The sequence below is a fragment of the Ambystoma mexicanum genome, chromosome 10, assembly GCF_040938575.1.
Source record: "Ambystoma mexicanum isolate Mex_15411 chromosome 10, UKY_AmexF1_1, whole genome shotgun sequence".
NCBI lineage: Eukaryota > Metazoa > Chordata > Amphibia > Caudata > Ambystomatidae > Ambystoma > Ambystoma mexicanum.
In genome coordinates, this window is record NC_090932.1 from 853,335,995 (window position 1) to 853,356,186 (window position 20,192).

Genomic DNA, 20,192 nt, shown 5'->3' on the forward strand with positions numbered 1-20,192 from the left:
TGTCCTCGGAGAATTGTAGAGTCTTGTGATGTTTCTGGAAAGCCCAGTAAGATTGTTTGGATCTCAGTGTTAGTGGTAAGGAGTTACATTTTTTAGCAGCTATGACCGGGAAGCTGGTTCCGTCTGGTCTCTTATGCCTGAAATGCACGATAGTGAGTTGGTAAGAGTACGAAGCGCGTGTAGGTCCAGATGAATGAACTTGGGAGAATTTTGATGCTGTGGTGGAGAGGCATTTATGTGTTATAGCCAGCGTTTTGAAGAGGATGCACTCACGGATGGGTAACCAATGTACGCTTTTTCTTGCAGCTGAAATGTGTTCGTACTTTGGGATGTTGAGAGCAGCTCGGAGTGCATTGTTTTGACTGATTTGTAGTTTATTAGTTTGACTCAAACTGTACCTTGATTCTCTCAGTTGGATCTTCAAAGGGAATTTCTCCTGAGTAACACATTGGCCAGTCCGAGCAGCTCGGAGTGCATTGTTTTGACTGATTTGTAGTTTATTAGTTTGACTCAAACTGTACCTTGATTCTCTCAGTTGGATCTTCAAAGGGAATTTCTCCTGAGTAACACATTGGCCAGTCTTCTGTGACCCTGCTTCTCTGGTCTTGGAAACAAAGGAGTCTGGAGGTTGGAGTTGCCATGGGACAATCCCTGCTAAGCAAGGCTGCCACATCATGGTGCTCCAGCGAATCCTCCAAATTTTTCATACTTTTTTTTTCCTGGAGCAAAGTGGATCCCCATTCCTTACAGCCACCACACTGCCAGCATCCAACGCCTAGCAGGGGTCTTTGTCAGAGTACCTGTATCAGAAATCTTGTTGCTAAATCAGTTATGGAGCAATTGCTGCTCACCTGGTAAAGGATGCTCCCCAAAGCCATATCTTCATTAACACAGCAATATATGTTGGCATTGTGAGCCCTCCTTACCCTCTCACTCTGGTGCAAAAACATTATTTTTTACATTTTATTATTGTGATATGATTACAATTAAACCTTTCACAAAGAATTCATTCACAGCAAAGCGTAAATCATGCAGTTCAATTCCATACAAATGTAAATACTATTACCATAAAATACTATTTCCCTAAAAACAGACAAAAAAGGAAGAGAAGAAAAAAAAACATAACATCACACAATATAGTGAGCAAACACATAGATGAGCCCCTATATACAGATCATCCCTCAACCTCAATGTCTGCCAATTCTAAAAGCATGTTTGTCATAACTTTTATATCACCTAGCTGTTCCAAAATTACATTTATAAAATGTGTCAGTTTAATGAATAATGATAATGACACTGCAACATTAAGCGTTTCCAGAAGTTATCGGGGGAGATCATATCCGTCAAACACACACATTTTTCTAGCAGTCCAGTACACTCCACTTTTAGCTTTGCATATTCTGAAACAGATGCCTGATCGTTTCAAATTGTGCTTCTTTACAAAGTCTACAGGTTCTACTATCTCTACACAAAACAATTTGATCCGAAAAATATCTGCTGTTTGATAACAATTAGTTATACATTTTATAAAACTCATTCTAAAAACTCAAGAGGGTGTCTTTAAAATATAAGAAAGAGGGCCCTTTAATCCAGCTGATGTCACTCTATATTCTACATACAGATTCAGTTTTTGGTTGTGATCCCAGTTCTCAATAAAATCCCAATCCTTCAATTTGGCTTTCATTGTCCAAAAATCCAGGCAAACCCCTGCCTCATACAAAAATGTGTGACATTCTTTCATAAAATTCATGAGCTGGGTACCACCTCATAACTCGTGTATCCTGCCTAATTATTTAAATAACAAAACTGTTGAGCCTTCTCAGTTTTACAATATAGGCGTACTTAATTACATTTAAGAATAAACCACCAGGAAGATAACCCTACTTCCACCCGAATCAACGACATAGGAACAAATCTTGGCAGGCCTAAGACTGACCTCCAAGGTCTACCATCCTGTACCTCTAACCATTTCTCTGCATTCCCAAATATACACCCAGTCCATATAGGATCTTTGGGACTGCCTTAGCGGTGTACAATTGAAGCAGAGGAGCAAGGCAATAATAACATAATTTGGCAAGTATAACCCTAGTTTATTTAGTATTTAGTATTTATTTATTTATATTGCGCAGCCTGCCCGCGGTCATCAGGGCGCATGTTTGGAAAGGTTACAGTGAAAAGTTACAGAAGGCAGTTACCTATTACATAATATATATACATAGAGCAAGGATATATACATACATTTACAAGGGTAGTCAGTAGTTTCAGTATATACAGAGGTAATTGCGGGGGCACAGCATGCAATAGATGTTACCAAAGGGTAGCCGAAGCTTCATCTTACTCATGAAGCCATTGTTTTGCTCTGTTTTTAAAGGATTGAGGGGAGGGGACATTCCTGAGATCATTGGGAAGGGAATTCCAGAGCTTCGCTGCCAGGACTGGGAAGCTCGAGCCTCTGGCAGTCTGTAGCTTGAAGCTAGGAATGATGAGTGTGTGTGCTTGTGCAGATCTTAGAGGTCTGGAGGCTGTGTGTTGAGTGAAGCGTGCTGACAAGTAGGCCAGTGCTGCATTGTTCTGCGCTTTGTGGCTTAGAACAAGAGTTTTGAGAGCGATACGCCGTGAAATGGGAAGCCAACGTATGTTGCCTCTAGTGGATGAAATGTGTGCACGCCTGGGTATGTTGAGAGCAGCCCTGATGGCATTATTCTGAGTTACCTGAAGTCTGTCAATGTTTCTTTGACTCGATCCCAGGTAGAGGGCATTACAGTAGTCAATTCTGGATAGGATGAGGGTTCTAGCAAGGATCAGGCAGTTGTCCATAGTTAAGAAGGGACGGCAAGCAGTGATTAGTTTGCACGTGTATGCTAATGCTGAGACTACTGAATTGGTTTGTCTGGTGAGAGAGAGGGTGGAATCTAGGTAAATTCCAAGGGTTTTAGGGACATTAGTGACCTTGATGATGTTACCATCAATGTTGAAGGCGTCATATTTGCTGTCAAGTTTTGAAAGTTTGGACTGAGAGCCTAGGATGATTTATATCTTCGAGGCCTCATATTTTCACAGAACCTTTGCTTTAACAATACGAAGATTACCCAAAGAGGCAAAGGTATAACCCAAGTATAGGATCTCCTTAACTACTTACTTAATAGACCAGGTTTGATTCCTATATTCCCTTTTTTTAATAAAAAATCATCACCTTTGATTTCTCTTGGTTGATGATCAACTTATTACTCAACATATATTGCCCACCAGCCTTGCCTCATTCATGTATCATCATGAATCTCCCTTGATAGAACCCCCTCTGAGTTTAACCCTCACGTTTACCCTATTAGTAGGGAACATCCATGTAATTATTGGCCAATCTCCCTGCTTGATGCAGGTGGGAACATATTTTCCAGGGCTGTTAAGGGATATTTAGGAGCATGGAATGAGGAGCACAATGTCATTAGTCGTCTGCAAGCTAGCTTTCAGAACTGTACGATTACTGTTGACCAAAGTTTAAGTCTCCAATTAATATGCAATATATTTGTGATTCTACAGAAGATTTACTCATACTGTATTTATAGAGCTACAAATGGTCTTTGACAGGGTCCCTAAGTCAATGCTATCGGAAGCCCTCACAAGTTTGGGTAAACACTGTTACTGCTAAGGACAATTCAAATCCTCTATTATAAAAATGTGGCAGTAGTTAGATGGAATCTGAAGGCAGTACAACTAAGATGGTAGAGATTCAGATGGGGGTACGATAAGGTTGTGTCTTGGCCCGCAAATGATATTGTTTGTTCATCATTGGCATAATAGAGAAATTGTCAGGGATACTGTTGAATGCTCCTAGTCTGGCCAGAGAAAAAACACCAATCCTCATGTTCACAGCTGTTGATGTTGCAGAATTTCTATAGCATGCTATCACCCAACGGTATCCTGGCACTTCAAGAAAATCCATCAAATAAAGAAACAAGATGCCAGGTAGAACTCATATAGGAAATAAAAAGGTTTTTAACAGATTCCTACAAAACCAGAAATACTCGATTAACCTGAGATACAGAGGGATGGAGTTCCAAAGATGGGGAGCTACTAGAGAAAAGGCCTATCTGCCCACAGTGACCTACCTAAATCTAGAAACCACCAGGAGCCCGAGTTTCACCGATCAGAGAGCCCTAGTAGGGTGTGGAGGCACACATTGACCTGTACAAATAAACCAGAAAACTGAAACTTAAGACATTTTTGTCAATGAAGGCAAATTGGAATCCAGTAGGGAAGACAAAATGATTGATCAGTGATATTAAAATGGAAAACTTAGAATTCACACACCTCCTCATCAACATGGAGAATGACGATGGTCTCACCTACTCCAAACAAGACATTATTAAAGACCTTAAAATTGAAGAACACAACCTCAGTATACCTGAACTAAAGAGGAAATACAAGTTCACTCCTAACATACAAGGGGACAACGCAATAGACATCTTCCAATAGGTTGTCACCTGAGATCTCCACAAACTGGAGGACAGAATGAAATGCAAACCAGACAGAAGACACAGCAATCTCACTACTGAGGAACTAAAAGCATTAAAGGCTCTAAGGCTGAACACCTTAATAGTAATTAAAGAAGCAGACAAAGGTGGAAATATAGTTATCCTGGACAGATCGGACTACATCGAAATGGCCACTTCACACATTTCAACTCCTGGTTGCTATGAGCAACTAACATCAAACCCAAGCACTACTATTGGCAAACAAGCTAAAGAGTGTGTTGATAAATGGCATAAATGTGGCTGATGACCAATGATGAACACACATTCCTTAAAACAGATCACCCGAGAATGCCGACCATTTACTTTCTGCTTAAGATACATACGGAATACATAAGAATACCAGAAGGAAGATCCATACTTAGTGCTGTTGGCTGGTTCAACGAACCAATTGCCTAATACATTAATAACATACTTGCACCAGAAGTACCCAAAATACCCACAGATTGTGATCCGGGAGCCACATTACCTCTTGGTTACCCTGGATGTTAAAGTATTCTATGCTGCAATTGATCATGTCCCGGCCATCAAAGCTATGGATTTCACATTTGCCAAAGCCTCAGCCTCATTTTTCAACCATTTGGAAATTTTGAAAGAGTTTCTCGAACTTTTTCTAACCAACAACGTATTCATTTTCAATGAAAGCTATTTCAAACAGAAGAAGGTTATCGCAATGGGAGCAACATATGCACCAGCAATGGTAAACCTTTTCATGAATAAATACGAGCAGGTGCATGCTCTCTCTAATCAAGAACACAAGCGACACATATAAAAATGGTACCGCTACATTGACGATGTGCTGATGATATGGCCAAGCACCCCTGACCAACTTGAAACATTTAAGGTTTACCTTAATAACAACCGGTTTGGACTGGAACTAATAGGGTCCTACAGTGATCAATGTATTGACTTCGTAGATATCACAATCACGGTTGATCAAAACATACTAAAAACAACCACCTATAGAAAACCAACAGAGGTCAACTCGGTATTCTTCGCTACAAGCTGCCATTGGAGGTCTGTGATTGAGAACATCCCCAAAGGAGGGTTTATCAGAGCTAAGCGAAATTACAGCACCAGTGCGGCTTTCCATGAAGAATACGGCTTACTGCAAACCAGATTCTCGGAGCGAGGATATACAGACAAGTCAATCAAAACGGCAGTGACCATGGCTACAAACAGGGCACAGAAAACACTACTAATCCCCCGGACTAAACAGGCACCACAGAATGATGTCATATTATATGTCACCAGATTCCATCAAGACAGTCATTAAGTACAAAGAATACTGAATAAACACTGGCCCCTCTTAGGCATAGACAAGGATATCCAACAATGGATATCCCCTTGACCGCGACTGTCATACACCAAAGCGCTCACACTACGGACCCTCCTGAGTCCATCGTTTATGGCACCAGCTGGATCCAGGAATCTCAATTGGCTTTCATCTACTAACTCTGCAGGTTTCTACAAGTGTGGAACATGCACCATGTGTATGCATGCCCAGAAGTAAAGTCAATCTGTTTAATTGAAACTCACAACCACAAAGTTACCCAATTCATAAACTGCAAATCTAAGTACGTCATATATGTGATCATACGTATCTGCAATTTGAAATACATTGGCAGCACCATAAGGGTACTTAGAAGAAGAATTTGAGAACACCTGGGTTCACTGAGCTCACAAGATGCAAGATATCCCCTGGCACTGCATTGGCAGGAAAAACACCAATTTGACAGGAAAGAAGATATCAGGTATGCTGGTCGGGATATAATCAAAAAAGATCAGAGAGGCAGTGACAGGGAAATGAGACTTCGACTGCAGGAAGCAAAGCTCATCTGTAAATACAGAACTGTCAGCCAAGTCCTTAATGCGGATCACAAGCTTAATGTTTTTCTGTAATATCAAATTGACGGCCAACACAGTTTGCAATACTTAGTATTCCCACCTCATGTATTTCTGCTCTTAAGAATAGATACCTTTTCATCAGTGTCTGTGCATATACTTTATGGTAAACCTAAGACTTATCTATTCTGTCTAAAAGGGTTCTCTGTTTTGAATACCAATATGCCCATATAGGCTTGAGATAGTTTCCTCCAGAAACAGACTCCAAGACCTGATGTATGTCTTAGCGTGTACTTGCTGCCTTGCAGAATTGATATATTTTCTGTGTTTATGCTCATACCATATGACTAATGGAAGACTCTCATTTTTTTTCTAAAAGGGATCCCTGCTTTCAACACTAATATGCCCATAATAAATTGACACAGGCTCCTCCCGGAACACACACCCAAACCTGATGGACGTCTTCGCATATATCTCCTCGAGACAAATTACAATTCCATTAATCCATTCCACCTGCTGTATGCGCCATCTCTGCGCCTGACACCCCAGTGCCACAGGTGGGTTTACGCCCCTCCCACCCATCCCACTTGCCCCCATTAGGATCGACCCAACTACTAGGCAGAATATTCCTCCCTGCCCTGTACCAGCACCCCAGGGACCTATTCGCCCTCCATGTACCTAATTGCTTCTCTCTAATTTCAGCTGCCCTCTAGCTCCATTATACAGGATCTACCACCCACATACCGACCACGGTAAGAACTGGTTACTATTTAGTATAAATCTCTATAATGTGAGACTTACAAACATCTAACTTCTCCACCTTCCTTGCTCCTTGGTGCTTCTACATCGCCCTTCTTCAACTGGGCCCTCAATTTGTTGAAACTCTAAATGTGTTCTTGTTGTCCTTCAAACTCGAAATGTATTCAATGTTAACAATTTCAAATGTGGTCACTAGTTAAATGTGTACAAATGCATTGTAAATTTAATCATGTCAAATAATACCTGATATACTGCGTCATGATTCCCATCACCATTCACGCATAATCACCACCCACCACAACAATCATTTGGAACTTCACCCATGCACTTCCCCACAGCCTTGACAAAAACCTTTTGGGTCGAAACATGTGTTGGCTTTGCTTATGGAAAAATCACATATCCATGCTAATAAAAAGCACGACACACTTTACCACAGTGGTATGACTCATCATTTTCATGCGCTCCACGCACAAGCCTTATGAATATCACCTCTACAAATCCAGTGCCATGACCGACAGGGTTCCCAAAAAAAACCTTTTGCAGCCTACTCACAACTCAGGGTGCTATTAAGCATCACCCTTTGGGAACCATCAATCAGGCGCTGGAAGAATGTTTAAAGAGACAACCAGATCAGCGCAGCGATCCAGCATCATATCTTGCTCTAAACACTCACTGCCATACATACCCTAGTAGAAATGTTCTCCTGGACAAACACTGCGCTTTGCCTGTGAAGTCAACTGTGTGTCAGGCAAAGAGCTTTGAACCTGATGTGTCACTCAACAGATAACCAATGGAGCTAAACCAGGATAAGGGAGGCATGAGAAAATGTGGGCAGGCCCACAGCCAGGCATGCGGCTGAGTTCTACAAGATCTGAAGTCTGCGAATATGATACTTGGGCTGAGTCAAGAGGACGGTGTTGCAGTAATCAAGTGCTCCTGAAATGGCAGTGGTGATCACAATGCCCCGTAGATGCGTAGGTAGAAAAGGGATCACCTTTCTAAGTAGTTTAAGCTTAAAGAAGCTGGATTTACAGATGGAACTGATTTGCAGCTTGGAAGATAGTGTGGATCTGATTTTAACACCAAGATATTTTAGGGAGTCAACGGGCACTGGCATGTTCCCTAAGCTTTAGGGCCAGAGGTCTGGGGTCCATGCCTGACTATTAGCCAGGGGACCGATGTTCATGACCTTGGACGTCTCGCCATTAAGCTTGAGCCAGTTCGAGCTTGTCCACCTGCCAATTGCCGCGAGGCACAATCTCAGGTACCTGGCAGCATCAGGTGACGCAGTTATTATATCACGCACCTCAGAAGGGCTGAAATCTCACTTTTACATAGTATTTCACTGCCAGTGAGCTGACGATTAACATTGGTAAAGCAAAGGCCATGGTGTTTATGTGACATAGGGTTAAATAAAAGGCCATGATTAGGTTAGAGATAAACGTGCATCCTATAGAGCAAGTCAATAACTATGACTACTTAGGTATCAGGGTCAAGGATGACTGTAGATGGAAGACACACTTAATTAAGTCTGGCTTAACCCTAGCAAGGTCTAGTGGGGCAATGGCTAGGTTTATCCACAAGTCTAGTAACGGGACACTGAGGCTGTCCATAGAAGTGTATACGTTTCAGGCAAGACAAACAGCATTATATGGAGCCGAACTCTGAGGGAACGCTAACTGTGGTAACCTGACAGTAATTGAGACCAAATGTATTAAAAACATCCTGGGCTTGACTTTAGGGCACCTAACCTGCCGGCCTACTTGGAATTGGTCTTGCAGAGATTGGATTCACTGTGCAAGTCCAAGATAATTTACTTTTGGGCAAGGATCTGGACCACATCTAAGATGGGCAGTTTCAGCAAAGCCATCGAGGAAGTCATGGCATGGGGAGGGGGATTTCACTTCCCTGGTTCCAGACTATTAAGAATTAATTTAGCAGTATCAGGCAGAGTGATTCTTGGGCCCATCCCAAGCATGTTCTCAGAAGTACATTCCAGACCAAGAACCTGGGTGGTCAACCACCATTAATGCAAAGTCTATGGTAATCTGTAAAAAGGCCCGAAACGTATTGGCCGTCCCTCCAAATCACCTTCCACATTTCCATTTATTTTCCAAAGATTCAATTTTCTCATAAAAAGGTGACCATGCCCTAACCGAAGATCCCCTCAAATTGGATCTCTTTTTGCACCAAAAGCCCCCATGTCCCAATTTTCATTATCTTCCTCCCCTAAAATATCAAATTCCTTGCAGTAACAATTAAAATCACCTACACATAAGACCACATGGTTTTTTAGATTCCTCATAGAACGGCATCAATTGCATTCACAGGACTGACAGATAGATCAATAAACATTTGAACACATCAATTAAAGTGGTGTATGATATCAGTACAGCTAAAATCACTTCTGACTTAGTTTTTAATACCCTAAAATCCAGGCCTGGTCTATTCTTTAACCCCACCAATAAGCCACCCAAAGGACGAACTCTGGGCCCCTTGATTGCCTTTTTTATAAAAAATGGTATATCCATCAATCACTGGTGCTTCCAACAGCCAAGTCTCTTGCAGAGCCAAAATGTTGTAGCACATACATTCCTCAATAAAGACCATAATTAAAAAAAAACTAGAATAGCCCCCAGTGTTCCAGCTTAAAACCCTCATAACTAGTGATTTAAAACTGGACAAGATCCACATGTACTCTGGAGGGCACCAGCCAACCATCCCCAGTCTTCATCCCTGGCTGACCCACCAGATACTACACACTATCCCACCCTTATTCTCATTACTTCGATCCCTATCCATACTGGTGTACACCCTCTGATCATCACTTTCTTCCATTTTCTTTTTACATGATACACGTCATACCCTCTTAGGGGAAATTCTTCCTGGGCTGCACAAATCAATTGCCCTACCATTTCTGAATGAAACAGCACAATGTGTTCATTAAAATAATCACATTCAGTCAAAATAAGTTGCTTAATATCAGCCAAGGAAACTTTATTTAACATAGGGATACTCTTAAAAATAGCCAAAACTCGCCCTCTATTGAGGGGACTCTCAATTCTATTCCTGAAAACAGTAGATATTTTCAGGCAGAGTGGCCCCTTAATGTAGTACCACTTTTTGTTTAACTTCCTTGTCAGACCTCCCCACACACCATCACCCCATCCTGCGTTCCTTTCTCCTCGACCAAGTCCCTCCTAGTTTTCCAACAGCAGCAACTGATCACAACCTTCACACCCTCTCACCTGACTCCCCAAATCACCACTCATATTAGAAGTACTATTGGTGTTATAACAATGGCATGTGCCCTCCTCCTCTGGGGCCACTGATTTAGGTACTTTACTAGATTGACATGGAATCAGGGATTTTGTTGGGCCCTCACGATTCTGGGGGCCGAAAAAATCATGATCCCGCCATCCTGGGCTCTTCTCTGTTTTTTGCATGCATTTCGGTATTCGTTTTCTTGCGGATAACACCACCCTCACCACAACTCCATCCATATCAAACCCACCCTTTCTTCAACTCTCATGGTTTCATCATTTATCACCCCTGGCGAGGAACTCGTCTCGAGGCCCTCATTTGGCTTATCCTGTGAAACTAGGTTTAGCTTTCCCTACCCTCTCCCGTAAAAGCTTGCCTGGCCCTCTTTCCATTTTTCACATTTTTTTGTTTTCTTCAAATTTTTATCTACGCTCTTCTTATAAAAAGCAGGACATGTACTACTCCCTCCAGCTATCAGTTGTAGCTGAGAGACGCCTATCACCACAATCTCTGGAACTACCAAAAGTTCCCCTTGCTGTGCACAAAATTATCACCTGTCCTAATTACAGTTTCCTCCTTAAAATCACCCCTCCTCACACTAGAGCCAAACCCCTTGATGTTTTTTAATTGGCCTGCAATCTCACATACTTTTGTATTGATTTCACCTAAAAGAGCAGAATACGATTTTACTTGTAAGTTAATGTTATCATACAATCCCACTAACACCTGAAGAACCAAATTCAAGGCCAAGATTGCACTACCAGATAGATGAGAATTGTCATTAAACATTGAGTCCATATCCCTTTCTGTTTGATGCGTATCCACCCCATCTGACATCCTATCATGACCTTCCCCTAGACTATTTGCTTCAACTCCCTCAGTCGAGTCAGAGTTCGGAAAAGACACAGTCAAGCGCTTAAGTTGATCCCTGGCAAGTCCACTTCTAAGTCTATAAGTTCCTCTTCAAGACTCAAGCAGCCCTGCAGTAGCAAACTATTCCCCAAAACCTCCACCATCTCGTCACCACTAGTTAGTTTAGTAAGGACCTCCCTTCCAACAACTCCCTTCCTTGTCTCAATATTCCCAGATCCATAAGGGATCCACTCTCCGCTGTATTAGAACTTAACAAACCTTCATCTAGGACCACTTGGCTGAAAAATGTTGACTTCACCTGTTTTTTCAGAAAGTAAGATGATATTTTCACCCACCCCCCCACCAGTGTTTCCACCATTTGATTCCTCTAGGGCCATAGTAACCTCGTGATCAAGCGGGGTAGAATCTTTTTTGCACAGTTCATAGCTTTTACCAGACTTTGCCATCCTCTTGTCTAGCACAGGCATCAAAACTACAACAGCCGCCCCATAACCTGCTTTACGGACTGCTGCCAAGTCCTGTGCTCAAACCACAGAGCCATATGTTTACAGAGCTAGGGTCAGCTAAGGTGTTATCATCCGTGTGGGAAATTGCGCAATCCAGACACAAGAGTCGACTCAGAGGATAATGCACTGAGGGTTACACTTCAGCCTCTAAAATAAACTTTTCACCAAAACGAAGGGTGAAAATCTTACCCAATATGTAACTTCCTACACAGGAACTCCCAGTGTACCTTCTTCAGCAGCAGCAGCCAGCAGACTCACGACTGCCAGAGCACTTACACACTTTGCGCTGGCGGGCCTCTTTGAACTTGGCAAATTCTGACTCCGCACCTCGGTACACTTTGGTACTGTAGTCCGATCTCTGGAGAAAAAGGGAGAGATCCTCACAGTAGCAGTGCCTCTGATGACTGCCAGAGCACTTCTGTACTTCATTACATTATTTGTCTAACAAGTTGCATGATATCTTGGCAATCACTTAGAGATGTACTTCACAAAGGTGAGTTTGTAGGTGGCACTGTATTCTATATCTTTCTTTGGAGGCACCTGCAAGATATGTAATTCCCTTCCCCATAACTACACTGGGCTCCATCTCTCCTCATCTTCCACTAAGAACTCAAGATCTGGATGTGGAAGGAATACCTCACTCATAGGATATAATTAATCCTGTCCCTGGAAATGATGGAAACAATTCTTATTGAAGGACCTGATCACAATATCACTTATTTTTTGTGTTATAGTTTGTATTAAACAGACAAAACATTCTGAAACTAGAATTACAATGAATTATAATTAAAAAATCAGCAAAGTGGATTAAATCTTCCATACAAAATTAAGCTAACTCCCAATTTAATTTAAAAAAACAACTGTCCCTACGGATGTTTTGTTCAATTTTGGTGTTACCATTTTGGTTGCGGCCGCAAATACCGAACAACATAAGGAGTGGGGGCTGTGGGGCTGTCCCCATCTCCCTATATTCAGTATTATGGGTGTTCGGGTGTCCCCCGCATCCTTAACATTGGCGGCGAAGGACGCAAATTGATCGGGCCCATGTTTTAAATGAACGGTCAAAACGGGGGCCCGAGCAGTTACAATGCGGGCAGTCCATACGCAAACAAAAGGTTTGCGATCAAATAGCCCAGATCCAAAATGAATACACATTATAATTACAATTGGAATCCCATATTAACATGACTCCAAGATTTCATAAAGTTTGAATACCAATCTGCATAAAGTTAAAATCAAAGAGATTTGATATCCACCTAAAAATGTATGCCATATGACGTCCGTCTCAAATGCTCAATAGACATATGCAAACTTGTCCCCCGTTTCTCTAAAGCAGTTAAGCAGGCATTTCATCATCTCCTGTGCATTGGGACTTTTGCACAATCTACAGTACTGCAATTCCTTATGAGTTGGAAACGAGGCCCAAGTACTTCTCTTGTAGCCACCAAATGTAGTTTAAATCTTAAATACAACATGCGTAGCTTACTAGCTGGGAACCCGATAAGGTATTTTGGTAACAACTTTCTTCCTCTGTTAATTGTTACAAATTCACTATTTATAGGGTAGGTGTTCAATAACTCCACTGTGTTGATTCAGTCCCACTCATATAGTTAATTTTAACATACAAAGGGTTGCATAATAACTTAGTAGTGTCTACATGCAGACTAGAAGAGACAGCCTTATTAAAGTTGGCAAACCTGTTCATAGTTAGAATGGATTTGGCCCAAACAAATATTCTTAGATCCTCAGATAAAGAATTTTGAGGAGGATCAGGCATTTTTGGGTATAATGTGAGTCTTTTCCATTGCCAAATAGCGTCTATGGACGTAAGCCCCAAATGTATACCTTATTAACCAATGAGGCACTGACATAGGCAGTCCTCAAACCATTTTCCATATAATACATTCCGCTCTCTTAAGATGCTTCCCATTGTTTTTGTGACTTAATTCCAAACCATAAATCAACATCAGAATAATTTTTGAAATATAATATTTGACTATGGGAATCAAAGTGTCATGATCTCTGCTTCCAAAAGGTCAGGGTTTTCCCAACTCCCTTGGAAGCAGATCCATAACCCAGGTTCCGAGTGCCAACCAGTCCCAATTGGGACCTTTTGGACCCAGTCCTGGCGCCAGTGGCACCAGGCTCATAAATATGCCCAGTCCCAGCGCTGGAAGCGCCGGGCTCATAATGCTTGGGTGGACTTACCTGCAGCAGACCATGCTGCTTACTTGCCTGCCAGTTGAGCCTCTGATCCTCTTCTGTTTGGAACTACTTTTCCTGTTGGGTGGGGCAGGAGCCACTCCCTAGATTCAGAACACTGGAACTCTTCTGGAAAGCAGGAACTCTTTTCTTACCTAGGCGTGGCTGTGGAAGGAGACCACTAAGCACTACAGGAGGCTATTTAAACCACACCCGATGGATGAATCTTGCTTTGCGTTATTCTGCATCCTCTGCAGCAGAACGCTCATCGTGTCTTCTGCATCTGATCCTGGGCCTAAGGAAAAAGGCTTACCATCCTGAATCCAGTCTTCAGCAACACCTATAAAGACAAGAAAGAACAGGTTAGCATTACGGTCTTCAGTGACAGCTCTTCACTTACCTGGTCCATCGGCTGTCACCAACGCCTCGCGCTGCATTCCGGCATCTGAAAGACAAAAGCTTACCAACTCTTCGCACGCTCCGGAGGCCTTCGGCGCTGCATCCCGCATCTGAAAGACAAAACAAGGTGCGTTTAAAGACATTGGGGAACTTTAATACTCACGTGCCATTACTCCTTTCCACATCTAACCCAGTGCACCAATCTTAAAACACCCTCGCCCCGAACTCCCCTACATCGTGGAAACTGATGCTTCAAGCCTTGCCATGGGGGCAGTTCTATCACAAAAGGACCCGGTAACCAATCAGTTGCATCCCGTGGCATTTTGGTCCCGCAAATTCTCGCCTCCTGAAATCAATTACACGATTACTGACAAGGAACTTCTGGCTATCAAGTCTGCCTTTAAGGCTTGGCGGCATTATCTGCTGGGGGCCCGACACACCGTTACTGTGATTACGGATCACCGAAACCTGCAATATTTGAAAACCGCAAAAGCCCAATCCTCTAGACAACTCCGTTGGGCATTATTCTTTGCTGAGTTTGACTTCATAATTACCTATCGACCTGGTACAAAGAACGGTAAAGCTGATGCCCTTTCTCGGATGGGAGTGGAAGAACACTTGATCAACCCTAAACCTGTACCAATCATTCCCGAACAAAGAATTCTGGGTGTAATCGCCACAGAATCCATAGAGGAAGTTAAGGATAAAGCCAGGCAACTTGTAACTCCAGCAGACATACAGAATTGGCATCTGCAGGGAAAGGACTTTGCAGTAAAGGACAACTTATTGTATTTCCAAGAACGATTATACCTACCCAGCACAGATTTACAGAAAAAAGTAATCTCTTGTTATCACGATTCTTTAATGGAAGGACATCCCGGTATGGCCAAGACCTCAGAAAAGATCAAGCGCTACTTCTGGTGGCCGTCTTGGAAAAAAGATATCAGAGACTTTATAATGTCCTGTGGAGTATGCGCCCAAAACAAGAGTCAAAAGGAAAGACCAGCAGGCCTCTTACGCCCTATTGACATCCTACCTCGCCCTTGGCATACGCTTTCTATGGACTTCATCACCGATCTACCTCCATGCTCCGGATACAATACGATTCTAGTAATCGTGGACTTATTCTCCAAGATGGCGCCAAAGGCTTGCCAACAGCAGCAACTCTGGCCCGAGAATTTCTCGAAAACATCGTCCGACTGCACGGTTTTCCTTCGGTTCTAATTTCGGATCGAGGTAGTCAATTTATTTCTCATTTTTGGCGAAGTTGCTGTCGGTCGGCTCAAATTGATGTGAGACTATCGACCAGTCACCACCCTCAGACCGACGGACAAACCGAGAGGACCAATCAAACTCTGGAACAGTATTTACGCTGCATGCTGCAACAAACTGAAAAAACTTGGAAAGACATCCTTGGGATAGCCGAATATGCCTACAATAACTCTGTCCATTCGGGAACTGGGAAAACCCCGTTTTTTCTTTTGTACGGCAGTCACCCTCGAACCTCGGAGTTGAATCCCCTCCAAGATCTTGAAACACCAAAAGTAGACTACCAGCATTCTACAATCACCCAAGCCTTTAAGGAAGCTGTTTCTCACCTTCAAAGGGCTAAAGAACAATACAAGAAAGGAGCAGATCAACATCGGAAGGAAGCCCCTCAATATCAAGTAGGGGATCAAGTCTGGTTATCCACCAAATATCTACCTCTAAAAGGGCCACGCACATTCAACCCAAGATACCTTGGTCCCTATTCCATCACTACCATAGTAAACCCAGTAGCGGTCAAGTTGGACTTGCCCCCGCACATGAAGATACATCCGGTCTTCCACGTCTCTCTATTAAAACCCGTGCAACCTCAAACCCGACTAACTAAATCTCCAAAACCTATCCTAGTTGATGGAGAACTCGAGTTTGAAGTCAAAAGCATTCTGGACTCCAAGATCTCCAAATCTAAACTATTTTACCTAATTGACTGGAAAGGCTATGGCCCCCAAGAGAGATCCTGGGAACCTGCTGAATATGTCCACGCTCCTCGCCTAATCAAAAGATTTCACCGAACATTTCCTGACAAGCCAAAACCCCCGGAGAAGCCCGGTTTGGGAGGGGCCTTGAGGGGGGGTACTGTCATGATCTCTGCTTCCAAAAGGTCAGGGTTTTCCCAACTCCCTTGGAAGCAGATCCATAACCCAGGTTCCGAGTGCCAACCAGTCCCAATTGGGACCTTTTGGACCCAGTCCTGGCGCCAGTGGCACCAGGCTCATAAATATGCCCAGTCCCAGCGCTGGAAGCGCCGGGCTCATAATGCTTGGGTGGACTTATCTGCAGCAGACCATGCTGCTTACTTGCCTGCCAGTTGAGCCTCTGATCCTCTTCTGTTTGGAACTACTTTTCCTGTTGGGTGGGGCAGGAGCCACTCCCTAGATTCAGAACACTGGAACTCTTCTGGAAAGCAGGAACTCTTTTCTTACCTAGGCGTGGCTGTGGAAGGAGACACCTAAGCACTACAGGAGGCTATTTAAACCACACCCGATGGATGAATCTTGCTTTGCGTTATTCTGCATCCTCTGCAGCAGAACGCTCATCGTGTCTTCTGCATCTGATCCTGGGCCTAAGGAAAAAGGCTTACCATCCTGAATCCAGTCTTCAGCAACACCTATAAAGACAAGAAAGAACAGGTTAGCATTACGGTCTTCAGTGACAGCTCTTCACTTACCTGGTCCATCGGCTGTCACCAACGCCTCGCGCTGCATTCCGGCATCTGAAAGACAAAGGCTTACCTACTCTTCGTGCGCTCCGGAGGTCTTCACACTGCATTCCGGCATCTGAAAGACAAAAGCTTACCAACTCTTCGCACGCTCCGGAGGCCTTCGGCGCTGCATCCCGCATCTGAAAGACAAAACAAGGTGCGTTCAAAGACATTGGGGAACTTTAATACTCACGTGCCATTACTCCTTTCCACATCCAACCCAGTGGGTATTCCGGCACCCTGCAGCCACTCCGAACTTGTTCCTGCAAAATAAAAAGACAGTTAGAGCGCATCGTGAAGCAGGCAACAAGTGCTTACTTACGTGCTTCCAGGCGCTTCTATTCATCACACGGGCTCCATCTTCAACTCACTTCAGCCCGTCATCCGCCATCGCCGGAACCCTGCAAAACAAGAAACATCATTACTAAAGACTTTAAAGACATTAGAATTACTCGAAACTTACCGTTCGTGCAGTAAACGACGGACAGCAGTCCTCTGAAGTTAAGAGGCCTGCTCCCCTTATCCAGTGAAGAAACTGGTTACAGCACCCTGCCCCGAGGCAGATGGAGAGCACGGCGTTCACTTACCTAAGGTGAGAGCGTTAACCTTTGGGGTTCTACAGGAGAAGAGAAAGGGAAGAAGAGAGAGACATTCAATAACCCAGTTCCTTAATCCCATATTTTCTATCTGCAGACATCTTACCCTTCGAGTCAGACATACAGTGCACAGAGGTCCAGCCCAAAGAGCCAGCCGTGTGTTACACATCACCTTTGAAGATACGGTATACGCCCTGTCAAGACCGGCGCCTCTACGGGAATCAGGTGAGCGTTACAGAACGCAAAGCCTACCACAAAACTCCCGTCCAGGCGCTATGGAAACCTCGGATACCGACCAGCTAGCCCAGTTACTTGGGGAACTAAGGGCAGAAGTGCATGCAGCCCGTCAGGAAACGAATGCTCTAAGAAGGGAACTGATTATTTCCAAGGAGCGAACAGATGATCTCGCTAGACAATTGCTACAATCACAAGCCGGACAGACCCCGTTACCCGCATCTGGGGGAAATCTTCCTTCTACATCCTCTATGAATCCAGTGCAGATCAACCTACCTGGGAATGTACCTCTGGCTCCGCCCGAACGATTTTCTGGTGACCCAAAGAGGTTTGCAGTATTTATCAATCAGTGCCGGTTGCATTTCTTATGCCGGCCAGCAGCCTTTCCAACTGATCAAGCTAAAGTAGCTTTCGTGCTTTCGTACCTTAGTGGCAATGCGGCAGACTGGTCGATCCCTCTAGTAAATCAAGATGATCCGGTCCTCCATGATTTTCAAGCTTTTCAGCTCAGTATGGAAAAACTGTTTGCAAGACATTCACAGGGGCAGGCCTTGGACAATGAGCTTCTTTCGTTGCGACAAGGTAATCAAGACCTTTTGGCTTATATTGCGTCTTTCAACAGACTGATAGTGGAAACTCAATGGCCTGAGGACAAAAGGATTACGCTGTTTTATAGAGGTCTACGTGGAGAGCTCAAAGATGTGTTAGCCCAAGTAGTGAATCCCCCACAAGATTGTTCGGACTATATAGACTTAGTCGTTCAAATAGATCACAGACTGCAGAACACGAAGGCCGATCGTTCCAAGTTTGATGCTCGAGTATTTTCCAAACCGCCAACTCCTTCCAAAGGAGTAGACTCCGGGGAACCCATGCAAATAGGGGGTCTGAAAGGTCCTCTAACACAAAAGGAGCGGGAAAGGAGAAAACAGTTGCAATTATGCCTCTATTGCGGAAACTCAGGGCACTTTCTTCGAGACTGTCCGGTGAAACCTGCCAAGAAGGCAGTAGGAGCTGCAGTTACCAAAGTTACAAACTCTGAGCAGGGAAACGACCTCGCCCGACAAGAATAGAGGTCCTCTTGCCGAGCGTGAAAACCAGTTCCGTGACCTCGCATTTCGTGATACCTATGGTCCTCATTAGCCCTGATAATCCGGATCGATTACATGCAATTGAAGCTTACGTCGACAGCGGTGCCATCGGCAATTATGTGGATCATGAAATGGTTTTGAGGATGAATCTAACTCTTTGTCCCAAGGCTGTAAAGGACGTCATTACTACGGTGGATGGTACGGAGATAGCCTCCGGGCCAGTAACGCATACCACTCAAGAGGTGACGCTAGTAAGTCAAGATGGACACCATGAGAAGATCGTGTTCGATGTGATCAAGGCCCCCAGTTTCAGATTATTCTAGGAATACCTTGGTTAGAGAAACACAATCCTCTGATCGATTGGCGAGCAAGAACGGTCCAGTTTCCAGAATGTGTCTCTACTTGTCACCCTCCACCTGGTATTGCACTGGCAGCAATTTCTTCAGAGACTCTCCAGTTACCTCCCGAATACCTAGTATACCAAGATGTTTTCCGGAAGGATCAGGCTAACTCTCTACCTCCTCATAGGTCTTATGACTGCCAGATAGACCTGATACCTGGATCTACTCCTCCTTGTAGTACAATTTATGCCCTCACCGAGCCTGAGAACCTTCACCTTCGACAATACCTGGATCAATACCTGGCAAATGGGTTTATTCGTCCTTCCAAGTCCCCTGCTTCTACAGCTTTGTTCTTCGTTCCAAAAAAGGAAGGAGACCTTAGAACTTGTATAGATTATCGCTCCCTGAACCAGATCACCGTTAAGAATAGATATCCGTTACCTTTGATCCCTGAACTCCTGGACCAAGTCAGAAAAGCATGCATATATACAAAGCTGGATCTTAGAGGAGCTTACCACTTGGTACGAGTAAAAGAGGGCGATGAATGGAAGACGGCCTTCCGCACCAAGTATGGGCTATTTGAATATCAGGTCATGCCCTTCGGACTTTGCAATGCCCCGGCCGCCTTTCAATATTTTATGAACGATGTCCTCAGAGAGCTCATAGATGTGTGTGTTGTTGTTTACATTGACGACATCCTCGTTTATTCTTCATCGGAATCTGAACATCGGAAACTAAAATGGTCCTCGAAAGATTGCGTCAACACAAACTTTTCGCTAAGTTGGAAAAATGTGTTTTCAACGTGACTGA